Source organism: Salmo trutta, chromosome 16 (genome assembly GCF_901001165.1).
Source record: "Salmo trutta chromosome 16, fSalTru1.1, whole genome shotgun sequence".
In the NCBI taxonomy this organism is placed as follows: domain Eukaryota; kingdom Metazoa; phylum Chordata; class Actinopteri; order Salmoniformes; family Salmonidae; genus Salmo; species Salmo trutta.
In genome coordinates this window covers 53,081,333-53,097,579 of record NC_042972.1, presented here as the reverse complement: position 1 = coordinate 53,097,579, position 16,247 = coordinate 53,081,333, and the positions used below count along the sequence as shown (strand labels likewise).

At 40.3% G+C, this 16,247-nt stretch overlaps 1 pseudogene; it reads left to right on the top strand.

Moving 5' to 3' along the window:
- Positions 1-726: 726 nt before the first annotated feature.
- On the top strand, positions 727-13,984 carry LOC115149832 (immunoglobulin-like and fibronectin type III domain-containing protein 1; annotated as a pseudogene).
- The last annotated feature ends 2,263 nt before the right edge of the window (positions 13,985-16,247 follow it).

The window sequence follows — 16,247 nt, the reverse complement described above, 5'->3', positions numbered from 1 at the left end:
CACCGGTGCCTCCGCACATTGACTCTGTACCGGTACCCTGTCACGCCCTGGCCATAGAGAGGTTTTTGTTCTCTATTTTGGTTAGGCCAGGGTGTGACTAGGGGGGCATTCTATGTTCCATTTTCTTTGGTTTGTGTATTTCTTTGTTTTGGCCGGGTATGGCTCTCAATCAGGGACAGCTGTCTATCGTTGTCTCTGATTGGGAGCCATACTTAGGTAGCCTTTTCCCGCAGGGTTTTTGTGGGTAGTTTATTTCTGTTTAGTGTTTTGCACCTGACGGAACTGTTGTCAGTATTCTCTTTGTTATTTTTGTTTTAGTGTTCAGTGATTTCAATAAACATGAACACTTACCACGCTGCGTTTTGGTCCGATGATTCCTCCTCGGCAGACGATGAAGACTGTGACATACCCCCTGTATATAGCCCCGCTATTGTTATTTACCGCTGCTCTTTAAATATTTTTTATTCTTATCTCTTACTTTTTGGGGGGTATTTTCTTAAAATTGCATTGTTGGTTAAGGGCTTGTAAATAAGCATTTCACTGTTGTATTCAGCTCATGTGACAAATACTATTTGATTTGATTTGATACATTGTTAAAAGAAATGCATCTTTAACAATTTGTTTTTAGTTGAAGGGATGATTCCGCACTACAAACGTTACTTGTTTTAAAAAAAAATGAGTCATTTTACTCTGCAGGATGGTGTTATGGTTCCTTACACCAAAGAAATGGGAGAAGAAATGAAGCACCAACTGAAACGAGTTGGCAAAAGGTATGTTTTCACAATAAAAAATCTAGACCCGGTGGATGCTGGTCTCTACTCAGTGGATGTAGAAGGATTTACTGTCTTCTCCACTAATTTCAAAAGTGAGTACCAATGCACATTGGTATACAAAATTCTACAATAACCTGTTATGGCTAGGGGGCAGTATTTACACGGCCGGATAAAAAACGTACCCGATTTAATCTGATTATTATTCCTGCCCAGAAATTAGAATATGCATATAATTATTGGCTTTGGATAGAAAACACCCTAAAGTTTCTAAAACTGTTTGAATGGTGTCTGTGAGTATAACAGAACTCATATGGCAGGCAAAAACCTGAGAAGATTCCAAACAGGAAGTACCCTCTCTGACCATTCCTTGGGCTTCTTGGCTCTGTTTATTGAAAACTTAGGATCTTTGCTGTAATGTGACACTTCCTACGGCTCCCATAGGCTCTCAGAACCCGGGAAAAAGCTGAATGATGTAATTCCAGCCGCTGGCTGAAAAACATTAGCGCCTTTGGTAAGTGGTCTATCAGGGGACCATCAGACTGAGGCGCGTGCATGGGGTGACCTCATGTTTTTACTTTCTCTCTCTTTGAACTAAAACACAGATACCCGGTCGGAATATTATCGCTTTTTTACGAGAAAAATGTCATAAAAATTGATTTTAAACAGCGGTTGACATGCTTCGAAGTACGGTAATGGAATATATAGAATTTTTTTGTCACGAAACGCGTCGGGCGCGTAACCCTTCGTCACCCTTGGATAGTGTCTTGAACGCACGAACAAAACGCAGCTATTTGGATATAACTATGGATTATTTTGAACCAAACCAACATTTGTTATTGAAGTAGAAGTCCTGGGAGTGCATTCTGACGAAGAACAGCAAAGGTAATAACATTTTTCTTATAGTAAATCTGACTTTGGTGAGGGCTAAACTTGGTGGGTGTCTAAATGGCTAGCCCTGTGATGCCGGGCTATCTACTTAGAATATTGCAAAATGTGCTTTCACCGAAAAGCTATTTTAAAATCGGACATAGCGAGTGCATAGAGGAGTTCTGTATCTATAATTCTTAAAATAATTGTTACGTTTTTTGTGAACATTTATCGTGAGTAATTTAGCAAATTCACCGGAAGTGTTCGGTGGGAATGCTAGTTCTGAACGTCACATGCTAATGTAAAAAGCTGTTTTTTGATATAAATATGAACTTGATTGAACAAAACATGTATGTATTGTATAACATAATGTCCTAGGCGTGTCATCTGATGAAGATCATCAAAGGTTAGTGCTGCATTTAGCTGTGGTTTTGTTTTTTGTGACATTATATGCTAGCTTGAAAAATGGGTGTCTGATTATTTCTGTCTGGGTACTCTGCTGACAATCTAATGTTTTGCTTTTGCTGTAAAGCCTTTTTGAAATCGGACAGTGTGGTTAGATAAAGGAGAGTCTTGTCTTTAAAATGGTGTAAAATAGTCTAATGTTTGAAAAATTGAAGTTTTTGGATTTTTGAGGAATTTGTAATTCGCGCCACTTCTATCATTGGATATTGGAGCAGGTGTTCCGCTAGCGGAACGTCTAGATGTAAGAGGATAAAATTATTATTACAAAATACCTCGTGATACGATGTGGAATTAGAGTAAAAGAAGAGAAAATACATCACAGTATCAATTTGGGGAATTACAGGATTCAAGGACTATAACTGCAGTATTTTTTAAATTGGTGTTTTTATGAGTATATAAACCAATCATAACTCTTGAGAAACATGCCAATATTATTGTGTGAACTGGATGCGCTTAATATGTATTATTCCGTACTCTCTATCCATTTTTCAGTCCCACCTGTCAATTTTGCTGTCATAATTCAGGAGGTGAAGGCAGAAGAAAGACAAGATGCCCTCTTTCAGTGTGTCTTAACAGGATCTATGGACGAGATTAATTGGATGGGCAAGAATGCCCCGATGCAAAAGAACGACAAATTTGAAATCACAGTGTCTTAAGTCAAGCTCATCCGCAAGTTGTTAGTGAAGGATTGTCAGTCTTTGGACGCTGGTATCTATGCAGCTGTGGCAGGTATACATTCTTGTAATGCTTGGCTTATGGTGGAAGGTTAGGTTATTACATTTTCTCATGGAATGTATTGAACAATCTTTCAGTGTATCAATTGTATTGATAAACTACAGTATATAAATGTACAGTGAATCACTGACACCCGTCACTGGCAACCAATATTTTAACACTATATTAAATAAATCTAAAATTCTCAGATTTAGTTGACAAGGACCCTGCAAATAAAGGCAAGAAGATAGTTCGCACAACAACCCAGGCTGGAGTAGGTGATGTGGATCTGGAGAAAACAGCGAAGGAGCAGGCGGAACAATACAAGAAAGACATGGAAGAGAGGATGTGAACAGTGAAGATAAAGGCGGCTGAGAGAGGGGCCGCTGACGCAGCTGCCCGGGCTGAGAAAGAGGCTACTGACGCAGCCGCCAAGGCGGCCAGAGACCCCACAAGGGCTGCGGAAGCTAAGGCAGAAAAAAAGCTGCTAAGTTTAAAGCTGCTAAGGAGAAGGGAAAAACAAATAAGGAAGCCTCAGGGGAAGCCTCAGGTGATGGGGCAGCAGCACTGGCAGAGGGAGATGCTGCAGCTGGAGCGGAAGAGAAGACATAGTAGTAAGCACGGATGAGTCCGATGAGGAAGAGGAGGCCAAAAAAAAGCATGTGAGAAGTGGCCCACTTGTTCTAGACATGGTCATAGGTAAGAAACTATTTCTTCCACTGATAATATTTCAAAAAAGTTTAAATGGATGACATTGGGGCCGGTTTCCTGTACAAAGATTAAGACTACGAAGCACATTCAATTGAAATTCTCCATTGAGCATGCTTTTTAGTCTTGGAGTGGGCTATATCTGGTTCTGGAAAACCAAACCGGCCCATAGAGTATATGCACTATACTATATATATGCAGTTCACCCAAATGCCATATTTCTATAACTGGAATGACTGTCTCAAGGTCATTAACAACTGATTGTAATTGCAGTCACTGATTGCCCATAGAATATTGATTTAGGTGAATTATCCTTTAAAGCACTACTTAAAAAGTACTTAAATGTACAATGCACTTTTAAAAATAAGTGAGATACCTGTTTTTGTGTGCTCATTACATAATTTTTGTTATTCTTAAGCCTCCCAGCTTTATTTTCTGCCGCTGCATTCCATACCTTTATTGTTAGATTAATTGTAAATTGTTATCTTCGTAATGATGTTATGGCTATTTTTATTACCACAATTGTGGTTGCAATTGTGTTTGTTTTTATGCTTATAAAACATTATAAAAAATCAGCGAAGACAACAGCATCCACTTACACTAAGAAACTTCATCCAGGTACAGTAGGGTCCACAATTATTGACACCCTTGATGAAGATCAGCAACACTGACTGTTTAAAATAAATAATTCAAATATTGAGCTACAGTTGAAGTCGGAAGTTTACATATACTTAAGTTGGAGTCATTAAAATTGGTTTTTCAACTACTCCACACATTTCTTGTTAACAAACTATAGTTTTGGTAAGTCGGTTCGGACATCTACTTTGTGAATGACACAAGTCATTTTTCCAACAATTGTTTACAGACAGATTATTTCACTTATAATTCACTGCATCACAATTCCAGTGGGTCAGAAGTTTCCATACACTAAGTTGACTGTGCCTTTAAACAGCTTTGAAAATTCTAAAAAATGGTGTCATGGCTTTTGAAACTTCTGATAGGCTAATTGACATCATTTGAGTCAATTGGAGGTGTACCTGTGGATGTATTTCAAGGCCTACATTTAAAGTCAGTGCCTCTTTGCTTGACATCATGGGAAAATCAAATCAGCCAGGACCTCAGAAAAAAATTGTAGACATCCACAAATCTGGTTCATCCTTGGGAGCAATTTCCAAACGCCTGAAGGTACCACGTTCATCTGTACAAACAATAGTATGCAACTATAAACACCATGGGACCACGCAGCAGTCAGACCGCTCAGGAAGGAGACGCGTTCTGTCTCCTAGAGATGAACGTACTTTGGTGCAAAAAGTGCAAATCAATCCCAGAACAACAGCAAAGGACGTTGTGAAGATGCTGGAGGAAACAGGTACAAAGGTATCTACAGCCACATTAAAACGAGTCCTATATGAACATAACCTGAAAGGCCGCTCAGCAAGGAAGAAGCCACTGCGCCAAAACCACCATAAAAAAGTCAGACTACGATTTGCAACTGCACATGGGGACAAAGATTGTATTTTTTGGAGAAATGTCCTCTGGTCTGATGAAACAAAAATAGAACTGTTTGGCCATAATGACCGTCGTTATGTTTGGAGGAAAAAGGGGGACGCTTGCAAGCCAAAGAACACCATCCCAACTGTGAAGCACGGGGGTGGCAGCACCATGTTGTGGGGTTGCTTTGCTGCAGGAGGGATTTTTGCACTTCACAAAATAGATGGCATCATGAGGAAGGAAAAGTATGTGGACCTATTGAAGCAACATCTCAAGACATCAGTTAAAGCTTGGTCGCAAATGGGTCTTCCAAATGGACAATGACCAAAAGCATACTTCCAAAGTTGTGGCAAAATGGCTTAAGGACAACAAAGTCAAGGTATTAGAGTGGCCATCACAAAGCCCTTACCTCAATCTTATAGAAAATCTGTGCGCAGAACTGAGAAAGCGTGTGCGAGCAAGGAGTCCTACAAACCAACTCAGTTACACTAGCTCTGTCAGGAGGAACGTGCCAAAATTCACCCAACTTACTGTGGGAAGCTTGTGGAAGGCTACCCAAAATGTTTGACCTAAGTTAAACAATTTCAAGGCAATGCTACCAAATACTAATTGAGTGTATGTAAACCTCTGACCCACTGGGAATGTGATGAAATACATTTAAGCTGAAATAAATAATTTTCTCTACTATTATTCTGACATTTCACATTCTTAATATGAAGTGATGATCCTAACTGACCTAAGACAGGGAATTTTTACTTGGATTAAATGTCAGGAATTGTGATAAACTGAGTTTAAATGTAGTTGGCTAAGGTGTATGTAAACTTCCGACTTCAACTGTATGATATAATGAAATGTTATAATAAATACATAAAACAATCAAAGTGATTCATTAACTTGCACCATGTTTAGAGCAATCCAACAGAGAGTAAAATAAGCATCTGTTTCTTGACAGACAAGCCCACCCCTCCCATCGGACCTCTGGAGATTATTGAATCCTTTCAAAATGCCATTGATATCAGGTGCAGGCCCCCGAAGGATGATGGTGGCTGTAAGATAGCAAACTACATCCTGGAATGTCAACAGATAGGCCGCAACATGTGGAATAAATTGGGTCCGATTGGTCCAGAGGCCCACTACAAAGACACTGATGTGGACCATGGCAGGAAGTACTGTTACAAAATCATGGCCGAGACTGAGATGAGCACCAGTGAGTTGATTGAGACAGTGGATGTCCAGGCAGGCACAAAAGGTGAGTGCATAAATCACTGAGGCCAATTTAGCGTGATTCAGAAGACTATTGGTTATTTTGGAAATATCAATGTGCATTGTCCAGAATTCCTACACCACAGCTTCAAATGGTGAAATAAAGTAAAAACATTTAGTATAGTTACACAGAACCAGAAGACATTTGTCACCAAATTATATTTCTGTACTTAGCATACCCTGGACCCCCTTCTGCACCCAAAGTGGTCAACGCCTTCAAGGACTGCATCACTCTGACATGGATTTCCCCTTCTAACACTAGAGGAACCAACATTCTGGGATACAACATGGAGAAACGCAAGAAAGGAAGCAATCAATGGAGCCCTGTCCATCCTGCAGATGATAGGATAAAAGGTTTCACCATTACCACTCCTGTATTAGTTTATTGTTTAGCTGCAAATACCATGAACCATGTTTATTCCATAGACGAGTGTCGAAGTTTTACCCATAACTTATGTTATATTTTTGTACGTTTGCTTGTACCACAGAGAACGAGTTTGGTGTGAAAGACTAATAAGAGGGCATGGAATATGAGTTCCGTGTGGCAGCTATCAACAACTCTGGAGCTGGTGAATTTGACGCTCTGTTTGTGTTTTCCAGGGACCCCAAAACTAGGTCATACTCAATGGTACTTTGAGTACATAGATATTCTTTCAAATGAATTCATAGGTTTAAGAGACCTATTAATATCTCACTTATGTGTATCATTTCAGAGCCCCCCGGTAAAGTCTTTAACCTGAAGGTGAGACTCTACCTTCACCACCTGGGTTGGACTAAACCAAGGGAGGAAGAGGGGGTTGAGGATGAAGCCAAGGTATACTTTGTGGAGATCAGACCAGCAGAAAGCCCAGAGTGGGATCGCTGTAACACTAACCCCATCATGATGACCTCCTTCACAGTGAAAGGCATGAAGTCAATGGCCATGTATTGGCTGAGAGAGGTCACCACCAATGACTGTGGAGAAGGCAAACCCCAAGAGCTGGACAACTACATCCTGGCTATGCCTCCTCCTGGTAAGACCATTCATTTCTAACATCCCTATTGGCATCAAAATATTGAGAGGATCTAGTTTGATTGCAAGCATTTCCTCCACAACGTTGACAAAACATGTTGTTCTTATGCTCCAGTCAGGCAAAGATTCACTGATTAAAAAATCAAGAGTTTCATGGTGGTGCAAGCAGGGAATTCGGCACGATTCAACATTAACTTTGAGGTACAGTGTAAAAATGTATATTTATTTCTAAATCTAAAAGAATATCCACTTCCATACAAGTGGAAAGAACCCAAATTAAATGTTCACATTACCATTTGGATAGTATTGTCATATAGATATAGTGATTATGTTCTGATATTCTTTACAGGCCTCTCCTTGGCCAGATGTCACTTGGCTGAAGGACGGCGTACAGTGAGTGGTTCCTCCTTTAAAAGTTGTGTCATACTGCGGCACACCTTGCGTGCTGCCGCAGAATTCTGTGGCACGTCATTAAATTGTCAGACATTTTTTCTGTTACTTTTTTGTTAAGTTATTGTTAAGTTATCGCTAGTTTGACCACCAAAGGGCATATTTGAAAAGCATTTGACAGTATTCCGTATTGGTATTACCAGAGAATTTAAAACCTTTTTTTGTAATAACATAGTATATGGGATTGATTTTAAGAAATTTGGCTTAATTAATCAGATTAATATTATGGTGTTTCTATTCAGAGAAAAACGAAAAAACGAAACCCTCTGGGATGGAATAAAAAATATGGTGCTGTACAACGTGACGGTCATAAATTCAGAGTATTGTCAGATTGTCAGTTAGTAAATTCAGACCGTTTCGCTCGCGGAGTGCACACTGGACGTTCGGGCTGAGGAGTAAGGTTGATTTGAGCGTTCTGGCCTTACAAAGGCAGTCAAGCACACAAGCTAATGTTGGCCAGCTTGCTAGCAACTTCCAGACACAAATGAGACGACTCTGACCATTTTACTCGCCCTAGCAGAGCTGGTTAGGCAGTTTTTGTGTTAACCAGAGCGTTGGTGACTGTGCTGCTGTAAACAATTTAAATACGATATTTTGCTGGACGTTTACTGACACAGGCCATATTCAACCAGTGTTGAGCGCTCGTAAATTCATTATTCTGTGCTCTGGTACACTCAGACGAGAGTGCTCTGAAATCGGTGTATAGTTATGTAGCTAGCTAACATACCGGTACATACTGCTGTAATGATATGCTATGGGGTTCGTAAGGACAGTGTAGCTAACAAATTGTCAGCCAACATAACATGTAAGGTAACTTATTTGAAAAGTAATTACTTTATTACATTGAGTAGCAAGCTATCCCTTGGTCGTTAGGGCAAATCTGGTCTGTGATAGGAGGGGAGGGTGGTTTCACACCTAGCTCGGCTATTAGACTATTCTTTAGTAAAGGTTGAATAGTTCAGCTATTAGCCCCCCTCCCCAACTTGCAACAAATTGTTGTTATTCCAATCTCGTTCCTTTCCCTTTTCCACGTGTCATCATTTTGCGCCTGAGTGGCTCGCTTGTGGGCGTGCTGGCAAGATATGGCAGCATCTTCAGTTGTGCGTCAAGAATTCTGCATACAGTATCAAATCAAATCAAATGTATTTATATAGCCCTTCTTACATCAGCTGATATCTCAAAGTGCTGTACAGAAACCCAGCCTAAAACCCCAAACAGCAAGCAATGCAGATGTAGAAGCACGGTGGCTAGGAAAAACTCCCTAGAAAGGCCAAAACCTAGGAAGAAACCTAGAGAGGAACCAGGCTATGAGGGGTGGCCAGTCCTCTTCTGGCTGTGCCGGGTGGAGATTATAACAGAACATGGCCAAGATGTTCAAAGGTTCATAAATGACCAGCATGGTCAAATAATAATAATCACAGTAGTTGTCGAGGGTGCAACAAGTCAGCACCTCAAGAGTAAATGTCAGTTGGCTTTTCATAGCCGATCATTGAGAGTACAGTAGCACGTTTGTATGAAGGTGTGGTTATTCACAGGCAAATTGTTATATGCTATGGAGGTACATTTGTGTCTTTTTATCAAGAGCAAAACTTTTTTATTTTCAATCAAAAATAACTGTTCTTAAAGCAACTTTAACTCTTCTTAAAGCAACACAAAGGAAGCAGACACCTACGAAGAAGGACTGTGTGATGATGGCATCTCAGGTAAGCAACACTGGGCGTTCTTCCGTCCAACTTTTACATGCTGTGTTGACGTATCCTGAAAATGACATCTGCTGCTTAGATTGAATGGTCATATCTCAGTTATTGTTTTCATATCTACAAAAAATAAGCTATTGTTTTTACTTTCAGAGAGCGAGCTGATCAAGGGGTCGAAAATGTAGATATTGCCAGATGTTCCCTGTATGAGGAACAGGCCATGCAAGCTTTATTGCTGGCAAAGGTGTCCACAACCAGAGATAATTAAACTGTTCTGTGTTATTTTTCTCTCTTCATCTCTGCCTGTCTTGTTGTACATGGAACCTGTCTCACATGGATAAATAAAAATAAAAACTTAGGATGTCAGCTGCTAATTTTCATATTTACACCACATAAACACAGCCATTTTCATTGGACCATCTGTTGCTGCCAAGTCATGATTTCCCTGGGGGTTAGTCTTGCAATAACCAAGTGGTGAGACACATAGCCCTCTATATTTAAAAGTTTCAGGTACACTCCGATAGGTGTCTGCGTCACATACAGTATTTTCTATTGACATTATCTTCTATTGTTTGTCCTCATGTGTCTGTTTTCCAGCATAAAGTACTCTGTAGCCACTGTGAGACCACACACACAATAGTCCCTTCTTCAGTTCTTCCCTCTCCCCCTTCTCCCTAAATCCTCTGGGTTATAATCAGCTGTTTTGGTGAACCCCTCCTGCATCTGAACTGGCTAACTGACAAAATAAATGATCAGTCTATAATTTTAGTTGTAGGTTTATTAGAACAGTGAGAGACAGAATAACAACAAAAAAATCCAGAAAAACGCATGTCAAAAATGTTGTAAAATGATTTGCATTTTAATGAGGGAAATAAGTATTTGACCCCTCTGCAAAACTTGACTTAATACTTGGTGGCAAAACACTTGTTGGCAATCACAGAGGTCAGACGTTTCTTGTAGTTGGCCACCAGGTTTGCACACATCTCAGGAGGGATTTTGTCCCACTTCTCTTTGAAGATCTTCCCCAAGTCATTAAGGTTTCGAGGCTGACGTTTGGCAACTCGAACCTTCAGCTCCCTCCACACATTTTGTATGGGATTAAGGTCTGGAGACTGGCAAGGCCACTCCAGGATCTTAATGTGCTTCTTCTTGAGCCACTCCTTGACCCATTTTCAATGCCCTGGCTGAGGGGAGGTTCTCTCCCAAGATTTGACGGTACATGGCCCCATCCATCGTCCCTTTGATGTGGTGAAGTTGTCCTGTCCCCTTAGCAGAAAAACACCCCCAAAGCATAATGTTTCCACCTCCATGTTTGACGGTGGGGATGCTGTTCTTGAGGTCATAGGCAACCTTCCTCCTCTTCCAAACACGGCGAGTTGAGTTGATGCCAAAGAGCTCCATTTTGGTCTCATCTGACCACAACACTTTCACCCAGTTGTCCTCTGAATCATTCAGATGTTCATTGGCAAACTTCAGACGGTGCTTTCTTGAGCAGGGGGACCTTGCGGGCGCTGCAGGATTTCAGTCCTTCACGGCGTAGTGTGTTACCAATTGTTTTATTGGTGACTATGGTCCCAGCTGCGTTGAGATCATTGTCAAGATCCTCCCGTGTAGTTCTGGGCTGATTCCTGATCACCATTCTCATGATCATTGCAACTCCACGAGGTGAGATCTTGCATGGAGCCCCAGGCCGAGGGAGACTGACAGTTCTTTTGTGTTTCTTCCATTTGCGAATAATCGCACCAACTGTTGTCACCTTCTCACCAAGCTGCTTGGCGATGGTCTTGTAGCCCATTCCGGCCTTGTGTAGGTCTACAATCTTGTCCCTGACATCCTTGGAGAGCTCATTGGTCTTGGCCATGGTGGAGAGTTTGGAATCTGATTGATTGATTGCTTCTGTGGACAGGTGTCTTTTATACAGGTAACAAACGGAGATTAGGAGGACTCCCTTTAAGAGTGTGCTCCTAATCTCAGCTCGTTACCGGTATAAAAGAAACCTGGGAGCCAGAAATCTTTCTGATTGAGAGGGGGTCAAATACTTATTTCCCTCATTAAAATGCAAATCAATTTATAACATTTTTGACATGCGTTTTTCTGGATTGGTTTGTTGTTATTCTGTCTCTCACTGTTCAAATAAACCTACTATTAAAATTATAGACTGATCATTTCTTTGTCAGTGGGCAAACGTACAAAATCAGCAGGGGATCAAATACTTTTTTCCCTCACTGTACAATCTACTCCATCCATCGGCTTCATTAATGCCATTCAGACATACAGTTGTTACAACAAATATTAAAGCTGAGGTTCATAGATTGGTATGAATATTAGTTCAGAACCGTTTTAGGGTCCATACACAAATCGGCTACATACTGTACTAGCTACACATCTATAGGCATACAGTTCTTTTTATTCTCCGCTACACAATAAGCAAATAAATAGTTAGCTAGCTATGTTACTTCAGCTGCATTGCAAGGCAAGCTTACACAATTGTTCATTCAATTTGCAGTAAATGCTTTAGCTAGCTAGATTCTTTACATCCACTGTTTCACAAGATGACAGCCTGGTTTGCTGGTTTTCTCAGGAGTCCCTAAAACATTAAATGACACGAATAACAAATGCATGCTCATGTCATAACACTAGTTAGTTAGCTGGATAATGTTAGCTAGTCAGCTAACTTGCTAAATAGTGATGTTTCGTAAATTAACTTCATGACAAAACAAGATGCCCAAACGTTTGTCTCTACATTAACTAACATATTCCTCTCATTTGTAAATGTTTTGCTTGACTCATTATGACGTTATAACTACCTACATTTGATTCCACTGTAATGTTTTGTCAGCCATCTTCAACCAGGGACGGGTGGCTCGTGTCAAATTCGTCATTGGAACCACTCGATATGATTGGTCATATAAAAACCTTGAGACCCAAATGTTTAATGAGTGCTCTAACTCCCCTTGTGGTTGTCTGGAGCAATGAAGCCGTGACGCTGGGTACCTCTCAGCCCCCAGTGCAAGCTCACAACTTTTAAAGGAGGAACCACTGTACCTGTGTCCAAACGGGTTACCATCAGCAATGCTGAAGGGGGATCCCAACTTTCCATCTTCAGAGCGCTCAGATACAGGAATCTACACCATTCTTATCAATAATATCGTTGGCCAAGAGACATTCTGCATTGAGACCAGAGTCACAGGTGAGATGCTGCTAAAACGGCTGACAGTGGTTCTGTAAACAACCAAGTTGAAAGCATTTGCGGTCCAGTGTTGATCATTAATCACACAATTATTTGTGGTCCCATCTAGATGAGCCCAAGCCTAGAGGTCCTGTGGAGGTAGATGAGAACGTACAGGGCACAGTGAACGTCTCCTGGACGCCATCTCCTGATGAGAAGAGGGACGACAGGCTGCATTACCTGGTGTCTAAGCGAGACTCAAGCAAGAGAACATGGCACATAGTGGCAGACCCCATATTTAACAACAAGTTCACAGCCTGTAACATCATGTCTGGCAGAGAGTACCAGTTCCGTGTCTATGCTAAAATTGACATGGCCTTTTCTAAACCCTCTGACTCCCTAAAATGGGAAATCACAGGCAAAAGAGGTTTGTAAAGCTGTTTGTGTCACTCTTCATTGTGAATTCTGGGCAGTCCTTGCAGTGTCCATGTGCTTTGAAAGGCATGAGACTGGTGTAAATGCAGAAGATACTATAAGGCTAGCAATTTAGGGGGCCACTTCTTGGTAATTCCAATAAATGAGAGATTGGGCACTGACTGGTCCAAAGTCTCCCCCGACTAGTCATTAGGGCGTTAGGTAAAGTTAAGTGTCAGTTCACAGTTTGCTGCTCCCAAAAGTGATCTTTAATAACGCTTTTAACATTATACCATTATTGTATCATGTTAAAGCTTTATCAAAGATACTTTTTTGGGACCAGCAAACGGTGAGTGGACATTTACATTTTCTACTGCTATAATTTCTGTCCAGCCCGTGTGCCAAATTCGGATGTGTGAAATAACTAATCTTTAATAAAGTACACGTTGTCTCTGTTTGTGTTTTCAGAAAAGTTTGTGCTGGAAATGCCAGAGTCTAAGACCTGCAACCTAGAACGCCCTTCCAAGTTTCTTGTCTCTTTGAAAATGCACACCACTCCACAAGGTTATGAGTGTTACATGAGCTGTGCCGTGAGAGGGGACCCAGCACCCCATGTCACATGGTTCCGCAATAATATCAGCCTCAACACCAACTACCTCATCTCCAACACCTATGGTGTTTGCTCCATGCTCATACTGAGGGTTGGAGCCAAGGACTCTGGAGAGTACAAAATCATTGCAGAGAACCTCCTTGGCAGGGCAGAGTGCTCCACTAAGCTAACTGTCAATGGTATATAAAAAGAAAACAGTTTTTCTGTACTACATTGGAATGCTAATCTGAGAGACAACTAATTTCTTCTAGTGTTTTAAGAGCCAATAATGAATTTGAAATGGAAACCAATACATTTAACACAATGTGAATTATTAACAGTCCCTTTCTGTGTTCTTGTTTTTCAGTGTAGATCAGCATTAGAAAGATGACAACCATGCCTTTATTTTTTTCAAATAGCTCAACATAAATCCTGTCGTTTTCTGTTTAGTTTTCTAGTTCTGTGCAGAAATTGTATATTTTCAAGTTACGTGTTCCCTGTATCACATTTAATTTGATAATATTCTACATTCTGGGTGCTGCATATGTTTGTAAAACACAATGCATCACTCTATGGATTAAGGAGAGACAATTAAGGAATGTAACACCATGGTCTTCAGTAATCAAAAGCAGCCTGAATGCATGTCAAGAACAGTGTTGTGTTTGTAGTTTTTTTTCACATCAAAGTGAAATATTGGTATAGGAAAGCGTTGTGATTGGCAATTTAAATTATGCATGTGCAAGGCTGTTCTTGTTTACAGTGGCTTTTGAGTACATTTGAACTAGAAAAGAAAACTGTACAAACACGCAGAGTGAGAGTTCACAGTTTAATCCTGTGCTTGGTTTACTGGCATAAACATTCATATGAGAAGTGCAAATGTGTGGCCGTGGTTCATTCACTTCAAAGGTACTTAGTAAATTGTATATTTAAATATCCTGCTCAAAGAAGAGTCTTTCAAGTAGCTTTTTATTAGTCATATAGTGACAGACTCCAATAGAGTGATACTACATCCTCAGACAAGGGAAATCAGATAAATGATACTTGGTCATCATTACATGCTTACTCTTTCCTTGGCATGCAGTTTAACATCCAAAGTTATCTTAAGTAGCATACTAACCCGTCTAGGTCCATCAACAGAAGTGGTATCTTACCTTTAAAGTGCAGGATGTAGAGATGCACGGACAGTGTTCAATGTTTGCTGCTGAGAAAGTTAATCTCATGATGACACTTCTATAACCTCTTTTTAAAAGTGTAGTATATAAGAACGAGCCCGGGCCAATGTCAAGCAGGTACCTTCGTTTTGAGGGAGGAGTTAGCTATCCATCAACTCATGGTTGACTTTGGTACCTCCTTTTCAAGACTTGCAGCCAAATAAGTACTGTGTATGTCAGTAACCCTATCCCCAGCAGTCATGGTGGAAGGGTACGGGCAGGCCAGCAAAGGGTGTATTGCCTCTCAAAAAGAAGACGCCACACATGTATCAGAAGGACTGTGGCTTGAAGGAAAAGAGAGGAGGACTCTGAGACAGATCAAGTAAGTCCATTCCCTGGTCACAGGGCGAGGGGCTAAAAGTCAACATCTGGGTATGATAATGCATTACATATTGACATCATTATTGATCACATCTGCCCATGCCATGTGTACGTATAGTCACATACAGTAGGTGTACTGTTAGGTGACTCTGCACATCCTTACTTTATCATAAGCGAATTGTAAAATTATCCTAAGCTGTTATACAAGCTAATGGTATGTCATGTGTCCTGTAAAGAATTTAATTTAAGGTTGTTAAGATGATGCAAAGTCATTAGAGGATGCAAGGGAAGGCATAAGTACATACATGTATGTGAATGTTGATGGTAGGGGAGGCACAGCATCCAATTCCCAAATGAAACATCCATTACTTAGTGATGAAAAACACTGATCAAGATGTCTATTGAATATCAAAATTAAGTACATTTCAAGATCTATGTTTTGCTTAACTAATAGTTCAATAGTGATTATGTAGGAGAATTGCATGCATTAGCATGCAAATTTAATGAAATGTTAAATTATAAAATGATATGCTTTACTTGGTGTTTATATTATCTGGAACAAATTCACCCTTGCAACCTCAGACAACATTTTCACAGGAAGCCCATTTCCCCATTCAACCACTGGCGAAATCCCCTCACAATGATCTCAAACTGTGTTTCTAATACACAATTAAATGAAACACAGACTATGCCTTGCTAATCAGGAACAATAACTAGCTAACATACATTTTGAGAAAACAAGTTACAGTTGAAGTCAGAAGTTTACGTACACCTTAGCCAAACACAGTTAAACTCAGTTCCTGACATTTAATCCTAGTAAAAATCCCTTGTCTTAGGTCAGTTAGGATCACCACTTTATTTTAATGTGAAATGTCAGTATAACAGTAGAGAGAATGATTTATTTCAGCTTTTATTTCTTTCATCACATTCCCATTTGGACAGAAGTTTACATACACTCAATAAGAATTTGGTAGCATTGCATTTAAATTGTTTAACTTGCGTCAATCATTTCTGGAAGCCTTCCAGAAGCTTCCCACAATAAGTTGGGTGAATTTTGGCCCATTCCTCCTTACAGAGCTGGTGTAACGGAGTCAGGTTTGTAG